This window comes from Mustela putorius, unplaced genomic scaffold (genome assembly GCF_011764305.1).
Source record: "Mustela putorius furo isolate JIRA1106 unplaced genomic scaffold, ASM1176430v1.1 tig00000765_pilon_pilon_pilon, whole genome shotgun sequence".
Lineage (NCBI taxonomy): Eukaryota > Metazoa > Chordata > Mammalia > Carnivora > Mustelidae > Mustela > Mustela putorius.
The window spans coordinates 5,605,585-5,620,204 of NW_025421470.1; positions in this window are offsets into that span (position 1 = coordinate 5,605,585).

Sequence of the window (14,620 nt, forward strand, 5' to 3'; positions counted from 1 at the left end):
AGATATTTCTCCAGACAAGACTAAGTATAGGGCTTATGTGCTTTGAGGGCGGCCTCAGGATGACAACCAAACTTAGTTCCTTGTATTATTAGTTACATCCTTGGGATTAGGGGAAGCTGCTCCTTTTCTCTCGTGCACAAAAGGCTGTGATATTGCCTTTGGGGCTTTGTGGATCAGAAAAAGAAAACATAAAAGAAGAAGAGGAAAAAACAAAAAGGGAAAAAAATCTGTCACCAAACAGGCAGGTGCTGGGCAGATGGGAAGCCCAGACTTGCCCCCCAGGACAGTTCAGGGAAGTGCAAGTGCTCTGAACTGGCAGAGCACACATGTGCTGAACTGGAGGAAGGTGTTCTCCTCCCAGGCCTCAGGGAATCCCACAGGTAATTTTAAGGGCAATGAGCAGCCTACAGTCAAAGCAAGTCAGCCAGTAAGAACACAGCAATGTAACACAACGGACATAACAGATGGCTGAAACAGACCCACACATACTTCAGACACTGGGATTATCAGACACAGATTATAAAGCATTGTGCTTCGTTAATTTAAATATCAAAAGACAACCTTAGAAATAGAACCAGCAAACTGAAAACTATAAACAGTGGCCCAGCAGAACTAACAGCTACATAAGAAGAACCACATTAAATTATGAAAAAGAAAATGGAAATACAATAACCAAATTGAAACTAAATCGATGATACCATATTAAACTATCAGAACAGACAATTAGTGATCTAGAAGTTATATTAGGAGAAATTATTCAGGGGCACCTGGGTGGCTCAGTTGGTTAAGCGTCTGCCTTTGACTCAGGTCATGATCCTAGGGTCCTGGGATTGAGTCCCGCATTGGGCTCCCTGCTTGACAGAAAGCCTGCTTCTCCCTCTCCCACTCCCCCTGCTGTGTTCCCTCTCTCACTATCTCTTTCTCTCTTATTGTCAAATAAATAAATAAATTATTTTTTAAAAAGGAGAAACTCTTCAGAATTTGACACAGAGACAAAAAGATAAGAAAGGAGGGTAGCATGAGATAGTTGGACAGCAATTTAAGAAGGAGAGAAGGGAGTGAAAACTTAGCTAACAGTGATTGAAAATTGATGTAAGAAACAGATTCACAAACCCCAAAAGTCTGACAATTCCCAAAGAGGATGGATAAAAATAAATCCATATCTATAGTGAAACTGCAGAAGACCAGCCAAGGAAAATAATCTGGAAGCAAAGCAATGACACCAAAAGCTGCTTTCTCAGAAGCAAGAGTGGAAGCCAAAACTGTCTGGAATTAAGAAGACTTCAAAATACTAAGAGAAAACAGGTGTTAACATCATATCCTCTCTCTAGTAACAAAAAGTGGTCTCAGATAGGTAAAGGTAGGTAAACACTGACTATGAAATAATATTAAATAATGGGGTTAAAATGAGAGAATTAAGACCCATGACAACCTAAACCTTCACCAGGAAGGGAAGAAACATAATTAACATGTTTAGGTTCTGTCTTATTATCCAAGAGGAAAGTAAAGGTATTCATTAACTCTAGATTTTGATCAGATAAGTCTCTGTGTTGTGGTTAGTAGCATTAAGACTAAAACTTAAAACTAAAACAACTGAATCAGAATTCATAATTTTCAAACTATTAGAAGAAAAAAATCATTAATCAGACCCAAAAGAAAATGAGATAGAAGATGAAAGGAAACAAGATAGTATGAATGAAAAGCTCAAAATAACATGGAAATCCAAATATGTCAGTAATTATATTAAATGTAAACAAACTAAATGCTTCAATTAAAATATAAAAAAACTGTCTGATTAGGACAAAGAAAATTGAGCTCTGTGATAGTCACAAAACATACACCCAACATATAAGTATACACAGGGGCTGAGCATCAGAAGATGGGGAGCTACCTTACATGAAAACACTACCAAGATAAAGTCTCAAAATATAGATAACAAGTCCATTATCATGGTGGGAGAAACTTAACATGCCTCTGTCAGTAACCAATAGAATAAGCAGGCAGGAAAAAAAAAGAAAGAAAGAAAGAAAAGAAAAGAAAGGGAGGAAGGAAGAAAATTAATGAGCTAGGAATCAATCTCAAGCAGTAAATAAAGGAACAATAAATGACACCCCAAAAAAGTAGCAGATGAGCCGGGGGGTGGTATAATGTGGTGCAGCAAAAGCCCAGACTACACATTCCTTGTCTCATCATAAACTGAGGAAACACAAGTTAAAACATCAAGGAAATACCATTACATACCCACCGTACTGGGAAACAGTTCTGTGGAGGTTTTGGAGCAACACACTTTCTCACAGACTGTTTGTACAGCTACATTAGTACAACCAATCTGGAAATCAATTTTATATATTCTACTAAAATTGAAAATATGTTGAAATTGAAAATTGAAAATTCTCCATATTTGCCATGTTCTCTGTTTTCTATACCAGATGAGCTGGCAATTCCACACTAAGCATATATATGGGCATCAGGAGACAAAACCAGAGTGTTCAGAGTGCACTGTTCTTAATAGCCAATAGATGCATGCATCCCAAATTTCCATCGAAGGAAGAGGTCAAGAAGTGACCTTCTTGAGTCACTTTTTGAAAGGAAAAAGTAGTATATCCACTCAGTGGAATATACTAGGGCAATGTAAATAATCAAACTACAGATATAAAGCTAAAATATGAAAAAATAGAAAAACTCAACTATATTGTTTGGGAAAGTTGCACATAGGTAGTACAACTGGTGGTGCAGGGAGGGTGGAGGGAGAGAGATAATCTTTGGCAGGATCCATGCCCAGTGATGAGCCACATGCAGGGCTCAATCTCACGACCCTGAGATAATGACCTTAGCCAAAGTCAAGAGTCAGAAGCCTAACCAACTGAACCACTCAGGCACCCCAAGAGTTATTTCTCAAGGCAAGGGCTCAAAAGAAACTCTGGCATGCCAGTTGACCCAATATGGTTCCCTGAGTTCACCTCATAATTATTCATTAAACTCTATGTACATTTTGTGTTTTGTGTATATTTCACCTTTTTTCTAACATGAAGAAGTAAATAAAAGACAAAGAACATACACCAAAGTCATAATAATAATTTAGCCTGAGAACACTTAGTATGTATTTCTTCTGTAAGCAGAAATAAAATACAATACATATTTTTAATTAAATTAATTTACTTATTTTCAGAAAAACAGTATTCATTCATTATTTTCACCACACCCAGTGCTCCATGCAATCCATGCCCTCTGTAATACCCACCACCTTGTACCCCGCCCGCCACTTCAAACCCCTCAAATTGCTTTTCAGAGTCCATAGTCTCTCATGATTAACCTCTCCTTCCAATTTACTCCATCTCCCTTATCCTCTCTAACACCCCTTGTCCTCCATGATATTTGTTATGCTCCACAGATAAGTGAAACCATATGATAGTTGACTCTCTCTGCTTGACTTATTTCACTCAGCATGATCTCTTCCAGTCCGGTCCATGTTGCTACAAAAGTTGGGTATTCATCCTTTCTGATGGAGGCATAATACTCCATAGTGTATATGGAGACACAGAGACCAGTGGAACAGAGTAGAGCGCCCAGATATGGACCCTCAACTCTATGGTCAATTCATCTTTGACAAAACAGGAAAAAATATACAGTGGAAAAAAGACAGTCTCTTCAATAAATGGTGTGGGGAAAACTGGACAGCTATACATAGAAGAATGAAACTCGACCATTCTCTTACACCATACACAAAGATAAACTCAAAATGGATAAAAGACTTCAACGTGAGACAGGAATCCATCAGACTCCTAGAGGAGAACATAGGCAGTAATCTCTTCGATATCAGCCACGCAACTTCTTTCAAGATATGTCTCCAAAGGCAAAGGAAACAAAAGCGAAAATAAACTTTTGGGACTTCATCCAAATCAAAAGCTTCTGCACAGCAAAGGAAACAGTCCAAAAAACAAAGAGGCAACCCATGGAATGGGTTTGCAAATGACAGTACAGACAAAAGGTTGATATCCAGGATCTATAATGAACTCCTCAAACTCAACACACACAAAACAGGCAAACACATCAAAAAATGGGCAGAAGATATGAACAGACACTTCTCCAATGAAGACATACAAATGGCTATCAGACACATGAAAAAGTGTTCATCATCACTAGCCCTCAGGGAGATTCAAATTAAAACCACATTGATATATCACCTTACACCAGTTAGAATGGCCAAAATTAAAACAGGAAACAACATGGGGAGAGGATGTGGGAAAAGGGGAACCCTCTTACATTGTTGGTGGGAATGCAAGTTGGTGCAGCCTCTTTGGAGAACAGTGTGGAGATTCCTCAAGAAATTAAAAATAGAACTTCCCTATGACCCTGCCATTGCACTACTGGGTATTTACCCCAAAGATACAGATGGAGTGAAAAGAAGGGCCATCTGTACCCCAATGTTTATAGCAACAATGGCCACGGTCGCCAAACTATGGAAAGAACCAAGATGCCCTTCAACGGACGAATGGATAAGGAAGATGTGGTCCATATACACAATACATATTTTTAAAATAAAAATATAATAAAAAATCTTTATTGAATAAATAATAAAATATCTGAAGACAAAAATAATAAAATAAAAGTCTAGGGGCCCTTGGGTGGTTCAGTCGGTTAAGAGTCTGACTTTGACTTAGGTCATGGTCTCAAGTGTCCTGGGATTGAGTCCTGCATGGGGTTATGTGCTCAGGAGGAGTCTGCTTGTCCTTCTCTCTTTCTCTCTCTCTGCCCCTTCCCCTCTCTCAAATAAATAAAATCTTTTAAAAAATAAAAATAAATTTCTGAGACATAAATCAATTATCTATTAGAGATAAACAAGGACCTCACATACTTTCTGTCTCTAGACGTTGGCAGCAGCCCTGAAGCAGAGGCTCTCAGGCCTGACTGCATCTGAGAATCACCCAGGGCGTTTTAAAGCTCCCAATGCCCAGGATGTGGCAGGACCAATTAATTCAGGATCTTTCAGGAGAGATCCAAGCATCAGTATTTCTAAAGTTCCCCAGGGTAATTATAGTGTTCAGGTAAGGCTGAGGACTCCTTTCTGGAAGAAGGTCATCTGGAAGAAAAGGTCATCACCTTTTCTCAGTACCCTTTAGATGTGTGTGTGTGTGTGTGTGTGTGTAGAGGCTCCTCACGGGTCATTTTCCACAACTCCTGGGGAGAGCAGGAAACATTAACAATTAATATCTGCATAATTAAAAGTGTTCTCATGCCAAAGGTCAAGGCTAAGAGCTTTTTATAAACAAAAATCTGTCACAAAAATTTTATATTTAACTATTCCCCCTCACACTCTCATTTAACTTTGAGGTTCCTCTAAAATGCTATGGGTATTTAGGAAAGCCTCAAACCAGTATCATCTTTCTGGTTTTGCATTGTGCATTGAGAGGCCTAGTTTTCTACATACTTTTATTTTTAGTTGAACTATGAAAATCCAAGAAAAGCCCTGTAAAACTGCACTGATTAACATGGAGATGATTTTGGGTCCTGTTGGGAATGGGAATGGTGAGAATTTCAGTATATGGGAAGACTCTAGAAACCAATTTACTGGGGCACCTTGGTGTCTCAGCCAAATAAAGGTCCAACTCTTGACTTCTCCTCAGGTCATGATCTCAGGGTCCTGGGATCAAGTCCCACAACAGACTCCCTGCTCAGTGGAGTCTGCCTGAGGATTCTCTCTCTCTCTCTCCTTCTGTCCCTCCCCCTGATCTCTCTCTCTCTCTCTAAAATAAATAAATAAATCTTTTTTAAAAGAATTATTTACTACAAATTTTGATGGCCAAAATTTGATTTAAACGTACACTTTCCCCCTAAAATTTCCAAATCTTCATTTTAAAAAAAAGCTCTGTGAAAACAAGATTATGAGATTTCATTATATCATGCAATTATGATCATTACAGTTGGAAGTATACAATAGCATAATCTATAGTAACCCCTCCTTAACATTAAAATTACTATATTTCACTGAACACATCACTCACTTGATTCCAACAATGTTAAATATAATGTAATACATAGTGCATTCAAGGGAAGTTTAAATTCTCCATATTTGCCATGTTCTGTTTTCTAATGTCTTTTTCTTTAAGTTTTATAAAACAGTGTTTACAAATGCTTTTTAAAAATCATCAAAAGCTTCTGCACAGAAAAGGAAAAAGTCAACAAAACAAAGAGGCAACCCACAGAATGAGAGAAGATATTTGCAAATGACAGTACAGACAAAAGGTTGATATCCAGGATCTATAAAGAACTCCTCAAACTCAACACACACAAAACAGATAATCATATCAAAAAAAAAAATGGGCAGAAGATATGAACAGACACAAATCCAATGAAGACATACAAATGGCTACCAGACACATGAAAAAATGTTCATCATAACTAGCCCTCAGGGAGATTGAAGTTAAAACCACATTGAGATATCACCTTACACCAGTTAGAATGGCCAAAATTAGCAAGACAGGAAACAACATGTGTTGGAGGGGATGTGGGAAAAGGGGAACCCTCTTACACTGTTGGTGGGAATGCAAGTTGGTGCAGCCACTTTGAAGAACAGTGTGGAGATTCCTCAAGAAATTAAAAATAGAGCTTCCCTATGACTCTGCCATTGCACTCCTGGGTATTTACCCCAAAGATACAGATGTAGTGAAAAGAAGGGCCATCTGTACCCCAAGGTTTATAGCAGCAATGGCCACGGTCACCAAACTGTGGAAAGAACCAAGATGCCCTTCAACGAACGAATGGATAAGGAAGATGTGGTCCACATACACTATGCAGTATGATGCCTCCATCAGAAAGGATGAATACCCAACTTTTGTAGCAACATGGACGGGACTGGAAGAGATTATGCTGAGTGAAATAAGTCAAGCAGAGAGAGTCAACTATCATATGGTTTCACTTATTTGTGGAGCATAACAAATAATATGGAGGACAAGGGGAGATGGAGAGGAGAAGGGAGTTGAGGGAAATTGGAAGGGGAGGTGAACCATGAGAGACTATGGACTCTGAAAAACAACCTGAGCGTTTTGAAGGGGCGGGGGTGGGAACCAGGTGGTGAGTATTAGGGAGGGCACGTATTGCATGGAGCAGTGGGCATGGTGCAAAAACAATGAATACTGTTACGCTGAAAAGAAATAAAAAATTTTTAAAAATCAAGTAGTACAACATGAAAAAGTGCTCAACATCAGCCACTTTGGAAAACAGTGTGGAGATTCCTTAAGAAATTAAAAATAGAGATTCCCTATGACCCTGCAATTACACTCCTGGGTATTTACCCCAAAGATACAGATGGAGTGAAAAGAAGGGCCATCTGTACCCCAATGTGTATAGCAGCAATGGCCACAGTCACCAAATGGTGGAAAGAACAAAGATGCCCTTCAATGGACGAATGGATAAGGAAGATGTGGTCCATATACACTATAAAGTATTAAGCCTCCATCAGAAAGGATGAATGCCCAACTTTTGTAGCAACATGGATGGGAATGGAAGAGATTATGCTGAGTGAAATAAGTCAAGTAGAGAGAGTCAATTATCATATGGTTTCACTTATTTGTGGAGCATAAGAAATAACACAGAGGACATGGGGAGACGGAGAGGAGAAGGGAGTTGGGGGAAATTGGAGGGGGATATGAACCATGAGAGACTGTGGTCTCTGAAAAACAATCTGAGGGTTTTTTTTTTTTTTTTTTTTTTTTAAAGATTTTACCTATTAATTTGACAGAGAGAAATCACAAGTAGACAGAGAGGCAGCCAGAGAGAGAGAGAGAGGGAAGCAGGCTCTCTGCCGAGCAGAGAGCCCGATGCGGGACTCGATCCCAGGACTCCGAGACCACGACCCGAGCCGAAGGCAGCGGCTCAACCCACTGAGCCACCCAGGCGCCCCCAATCTGAGGGTTTTGAAGGGAGGGGGTGGGAGGTTGGGGGAACAAGGTGGTGGGTATTATGGAGGGCAAGTATTGCATGGAGCACTGGAGGTGGTGCATAAACAATGAATTCTGGAACACTGAAAAGAAATTTAAGAAAATAAATAAAAAAAAATTTTTAAAAAGTGCTCAACATCACTTGGCATCAGGGAAATCCAAACCAAAACCTCAATGAGATACCACCTCACTCCAGTCAGAATGGCTAAAATCAACAAGTCAGGAAATGACAGATGATGGTGAGGATGAGGAAAAAAGGGAAACCCTCCTAAACCATTGGTTGGAATGCAAACTGGTGCAGCAACTCTGGAAAACAGTATGGAGGTTCCTCAAAAATAGAGCTACCTTATGACCCAGCAATTGCATTGCTGGGTATTTACCCTAAAGATACACATGTAATGATCAGAAGGGGCACATACACCCCAAAGTTTATAGTGGCAATGTCCACAATAACCCAACTATGGAAAGAGCCTAGATGTCCATAAACAGATGAATGGATAAAGAAGATGTGATATATATATATATATATATAATGGAATATTATGCGGCCATCAAAAATGAGATCTTGCCATTTGCAATGATATAGGTGGAACTAGGGGGTATTATGCTAAGTGAAATAAGTCAATTAGAGAAAGACAATTATTGATCTCACTGATAGGAGGAATTTGAGAAACAAGACAGAGGATCATAGGGGAAAGGAGGGAAAAATAAGTAAGATGAAACCAGAGAGGGAGACAAACCATACAAAACTCTTAATCTCAGGAAAGAAACTGAGGGTTGCTGGATTGGAGGGGAGTGGAAGGGATGGGGTGACTGGGTGAAAGACATTGAGGAGGCTATGTTTTATGGTGAATGCTATAAATTGTGCAAGACTGATGAATCACAGACCTGTACCCCTGAGACAAATAATACATTATATGTTAATAAAAAATAAAAATAATCAAGTGGTATAGAAGGTTATATAGTGAAGAAGGAAGTCCTTTCCACCCCTAAACCCCAGTGTTCCTGTGCAAGGGCAACCACTCTTAGCAGCGTTCAGGGCCTGCTTCCCAAGACAGACTAGAAAGGAAATTGTTTTCGACTCTATTTCCAAATCCAATCAAATTATACACACCCACGTGGGGAAACTGAGTGAGATATCAAAGAAATGATATCACATAGCAAGACAGCAAAAATCATACCTCTCATGCCTTCTTTCTCTGAAAGCTACAGAAATGTGTGCTCCATCAACACAACAGGGCAAACCAAGCAGAAAGAAAACATTGACTCCAGGAAGCAGGATCCAGGATGCCAGCTGTGTAGCAAGACTAGGGAGCAATCAGCCTGACGAGGTCAGAATTCCAGAAGAGAAGGCTTCAGTACAAATTACAGGAAAATTATCCATTACCTTTGACCATTTGGAAAATAGCATTGACAGACAGTTGAATGAGGAAGGAAGAATTATTGACAGCTATATATTTAAACTAAGCAAATAAAAATACGGATGAATTTTTTTCTTTCCCGTGAGTAGGAGGAATTTCACAGGAAAAAAAAAATGGTGATAGACAAACCAAAGAGACTCTTAACTTTAGAGAAAAACTGAAGGGTTGCCGGAGGGAAGGGAGGTGGGGGGATGGGGTCACTGGGGGATGGGCCTTAAGGAGGGTACGTGATATGAGCCCTGGGTGTTCTATGCCACTGATGAAGTCACTAAATTCTACCCCAAAATTAATAATACACTATGTGTTAACTAACTTGAAGTTTTTAAAAAAGCAAAGTAATAATAATAATAGTAGTAATAAGTAGTAGTAGTAGTAGTTGTACTAGTAGTAGTAGTGAATAAAGATTTACCAGAAATTGTGATTTAATGAGAGGATGAGGGAGGTAAAGCCATGATAGGACATGCGAGTTGGCTAAATCCTTACCTGTGGCAATAGGAAGATGCCAGAAAATGTCTAGCAACCTAGGACATGCAGTATGAGCATATCATCTAGAAATGTAGACATAAATGCCCAAGGAAACTGCAGAAGGGATCAGGTCTGGGAAGGGGAGAGCTAAGGCCAAAGCCTGCTGTTTTGTTTGTTTTTTATATAATTTTTTATTTTTTATAAACATATATTTTTATCCCCAGGGGTACAGGTCTGTGAATCACCAGGTTTACACACTTCACAGCACTCACCAAAGCACATACCCTCCCCAATGTCCATAATCCCACCCCCTTCTCCCAAACCCCCTCCCCCCAGAAACCCTCAGTTAGTTTTGTGAGATTAAGAGTCACTTATGGTTTGTCTCCCTCCCAATCCTATCTTGTTTCATTTATTCTTCTCGTACCCACTTAAGCCCCCATGTTGCATCACCACTTCCTCATATCAGGGAGATCATATGATAGTTGTCTTTCTCCGCTTGACTTATTTCGCTAAGCATGATACGCTCTAGTTCCATCCATGTTGTCACAAATGGCAAGATTTCATTTCTTTTGATGGCTGCATAGTATTCCATTGTGTATATATACCACATCTTCTTGATCCATTCATCTGTTGATGGACATCTAGGTTCTTTCCATAGTTTGGCTATTGTGGACATTGCTGCTATAAACATTCGGGTGCACGTGCCCCTTTGGATCACTCTTCGCAGATGATATGATACTATATGTGGAAAACCCAAAAGACTCCACTCCAAAACTGCTAGAACTTATACAGGAATTCAGTAAAGTGTCAGGATATAAAATCAATGCACAGAAATCAGTTGCATTTCTCTACACCAACAGCAAGACAGAAGAAAGAGATATTAAGGAGTCAATCCCATTTACAATTGCACCCAAAACCATAAGATACCTAGGAATAAACCTAACCAAAGAGACACAGAATCTATACTCAGAAAACTATAAAGTACTCATGAAAGAAATTGAGGAAGACACAAAGAAATGGAAAAATGTTCCATGCTCCTGGATTGGAAGAATAAATATTGTGAAAATGTCTATGCTACCTAAAGCAATCTACACATTTAATGCAATTCCTATCAAAGTACCATCCATCTTTTTCAAAGAAATGGAACAAATAATTCTAAAATTTATATGGAACCAGAAAAGACCTCGAATAGCCAAAGGGATATTGAAAAAGAAAGCCAACGTTGGTGGCATCACAATTCTGGACTTCAAGCTCTATTACAAAGCTGTCATCATCAAGACAGCATGGTACTGGCACAAAAACAGACCCATAGATCAATGGAACAGAATAGAGAGCCCAGAAATAGACCCTCAACTCTATGGTCAACTAATCTTCGACAAAGCAGGAAAGAATGTCCAATGGAAAAAAGACAGCCTCTTCAATAAATGGTGCTGGAAAAATTGGACAGCCACATGCAGAAAAATGAAATTGGACCATTTCCTTACACTGCTGTTTTCATTACATAAAGCCGTAAAGCACCAGTGACCTTTTACTCTGTGAACATGTATCATTTGGATAAACATAATTGATTTTTTAAAGTCTGCCTATAGCAAAATTCATGTAAATTTAAAAGTAGAAATGATACTGCTAGCCTTCCACTGTGACTCAACATTCTAATTTCAGAGCTACTGATTTCTCTGGATTCAGCGCACAGCTTTTTGTTTTCCCCCAAACACACAGCTCTTACTGATACCCTTAGAAGAGCTTATTAATCCGGATGGGTTATGATGAATCAACAAAGTAAACTGAAATGTCACCGACTTCATACAGTAAAGCAAGTCATGTTCCTACTGAGTCTCCATCAAATTCTTCAAATGAAAAAGGGAAAAAAATACACTTGTTCTGCCCAACTCAGAGGCCATTGTGAAATTAAATAAAATTGTGTATGAGAGTGTTTTGTAATAAAAGTACTATTTTTAATTAACTTTTTTTTTTAGCAATTAGCTTCTTTTTATATAACTTACTACATTACAGTTTCGCTTTGAAAACAAGACAATAGATTAGGGAGATCAAATTGTCCCTGTGGCACCCCGTTATAATGCTTCCTCTTTCGTGTAATGCTTGCACAGTAATGACACCACAATATCTATATTCTCCTCCTTGGTGCAGTACATGAGGCAAAAAAGAATCCTCACATAAAGGGACCATGTTCAACTGAAAGTTCCTTTTTCTCCAAACCTAGCTGGTTTTGCTGCTGACTTATAAATGCAGTCTAAAGAAACAACAAAGGATAATTATTCTCAGGTGGTTTTCTTTACTTTTTATCATGGAAAATGCCTAACATATATTGTGTGGGAGGTAGAGTAATGGTCTCCCAAAGATGTCCACATCTTACTCCCTGGTACCCATGACTATGGTAGGTTACATAGTAAAGGGATTTAAGGTGCTGATAGAATTAAGGTTGCTAATCAACTAATCTTGAGAAGGGGAGACTATCCTGGATTAACCCAGTAGGTCCAAAGTCATCACAAGTGTCCTTAAAAGTAGAAAATTTTTCCTGGCTGGTGAGACCCAGACAGATGGCAGCATGAGAAGGACTCCACCTGCTCCTAATGATCTGAATATGAAGGAAGAGGGTCACAAGCCTAGGGCTATAGGCAGCTTCTAGAAGATGAAAAGGCAAGAAAACAGATTCTCCCCCAAAGCCTCCAGAGAAAAATGCAGCCTGCCTTGCCAGTACCATGATCTTAGCCCAGGGAGACTCATGTTAGACTTCTGACATACAGAACCATTAGATAATAAATGCACATTGTTGTAAATCACTACATCTGTGGCTATCACATTGACTGTAACACATGAATTTTGGAAGAAGTGACATCCTACAATATTGGGTTTTTCCAAACATGAATATGCTATGGCTTTCCATTCACTTAATTCTTATTCTGTTCTCCAATTAAGACGTGTAATTTTCTTCACAAAGTCCTTACATATTTTTGATAAATTAGTCTTAAATAGCACAGATTTTGTTGCTGTTGGTAAAGGATGGTCTTAAATCATTATATTTTAAAAACTTTTATTTTGGAATTGGTATACACTCACAGGAAGTTGCAAAAGTAACAGAGTTATTATTACCTTTTAAGTGGTCGTTGTTGGTATGTTATTGACTTCTGTGTGCTGATTCTTGTTTTTATTAACATATAGTGTATTATTTGCCCCAGGCGTACAGGTCTGTGGATCATCAGGCTTCCACACTCCACAGTGCTCCCCACAGCACACACGTGTGTTGATTCTGTATCCAGGAACCCTGATGAGCTATTTGTGGTTTTACTAGGGTTCCTGAAATTAGCTTCAGATATTCAGTGTATCACCAGCAAATAACAAGCATTTACTTTTTCCCATTTCAGTTCCTTATCTCTTTTGCACTTGGTTTTTTTTTTTTTAATTTTTTAAATTTTTTTTATTTATTTTCAGCATAACAGTATTCATTATTTTTGCACCACACCCAGTGCTCCATACAATCCGTGCCCTCTATAATACCCACCACCTGGTTCCCCGACCTCCCACCCACCGCCCCTTCAAACCCCTCAGATTGTTTTTCAGAGTCCATAGTCTCTCATGGTTCATCTCCCCTTCCAATTTTCCCCAACTCCCTTCTCCTCTCTAACTCCCCATGTCCTCCAAGCAACATGGATGGGCCTGGAAGAGATTATGCTGAGTGAAATAAGTCAAGCAGAGAGAGTCAATTATCATATGATTTCACTTATCTTTTGCACTTGTTTTATTGTGATTTCTGGGTCCTGCAGTATAATGCTGAAAGGAAACAGTGAAAGCGAGCCTCCTTGTCCTGTTTCTTACTTTAAAGCAGGGTTTCTCCATCTCAGAACTATTGACACCATCTGGGAGGTTTGGAAGAATCCTTGGCCTCTACTCCCTAAATGATAGATGATGTCACACAGTCCCTGCCCCTGAAGGCTGTGACAATGATAACTACCTCTAGGCATTGCCAGATGTCCCCACAAAAGTGGTATTTCCTTTGGCTCAGAAACATGCCCTAAAAGATAGTGCTTCTAACATTTCATCATTAAGTTTGATTTTTGCTGTAAGCTTTCGGGAGGTTCCAATTAGGGTTTATTGGTTTATTACAAGAGAAACTGACTCAGGCTAAATTTATCACAAAAGCAACAACAACAACAAAGAGATTCCTAACATAATGAGAAGGCTGGAAACGCAGGCATGGAGAATGGATGTGAACTAAGGGAAGATATGTGGAAACCCAGGGTGTAGGGAATGTTCCAAGAACAGCCCAGTGAGAGCACTGGCCAGATGCTTCAGCTCCTGCCACCAGAGAGGACACCAAACCAGACTTGCTTCTTTGTGAACCCCATGTCCAACCAGGGTCACTGGCTTGAAAGTACGCACAAATATTGAGTAAAAGATACCAGTATGCACTACAATTGCCTTTATCAGGTTGAGGAAACACCTTTCAAATCTTTTTTTTTTTTTCAATTTATTTATTTTCAGAAAAACAGTATTCATTATTTTTTCACCACACCCAGTGCTCCATGCAATCTGTGCCCTCTATAGTACCCACCACCTGGTACCCCAACCTCTCACACCTCCGCCACTTCAAACCCCTCAGATTGTTTTTCAGAGTCCATAGTCTCTTATGATTCACCTCCCCTTCCAATTTACCACAACTCCCTTCTCCTCTCTAACACCCCTTGTCCTCCATGATATTTGTTATGCTCTACAAATAAGTGAAACCATATGATAATTGACTCTCTCTGCTTGACTTATTTCACTCAGCATCATCTCTTC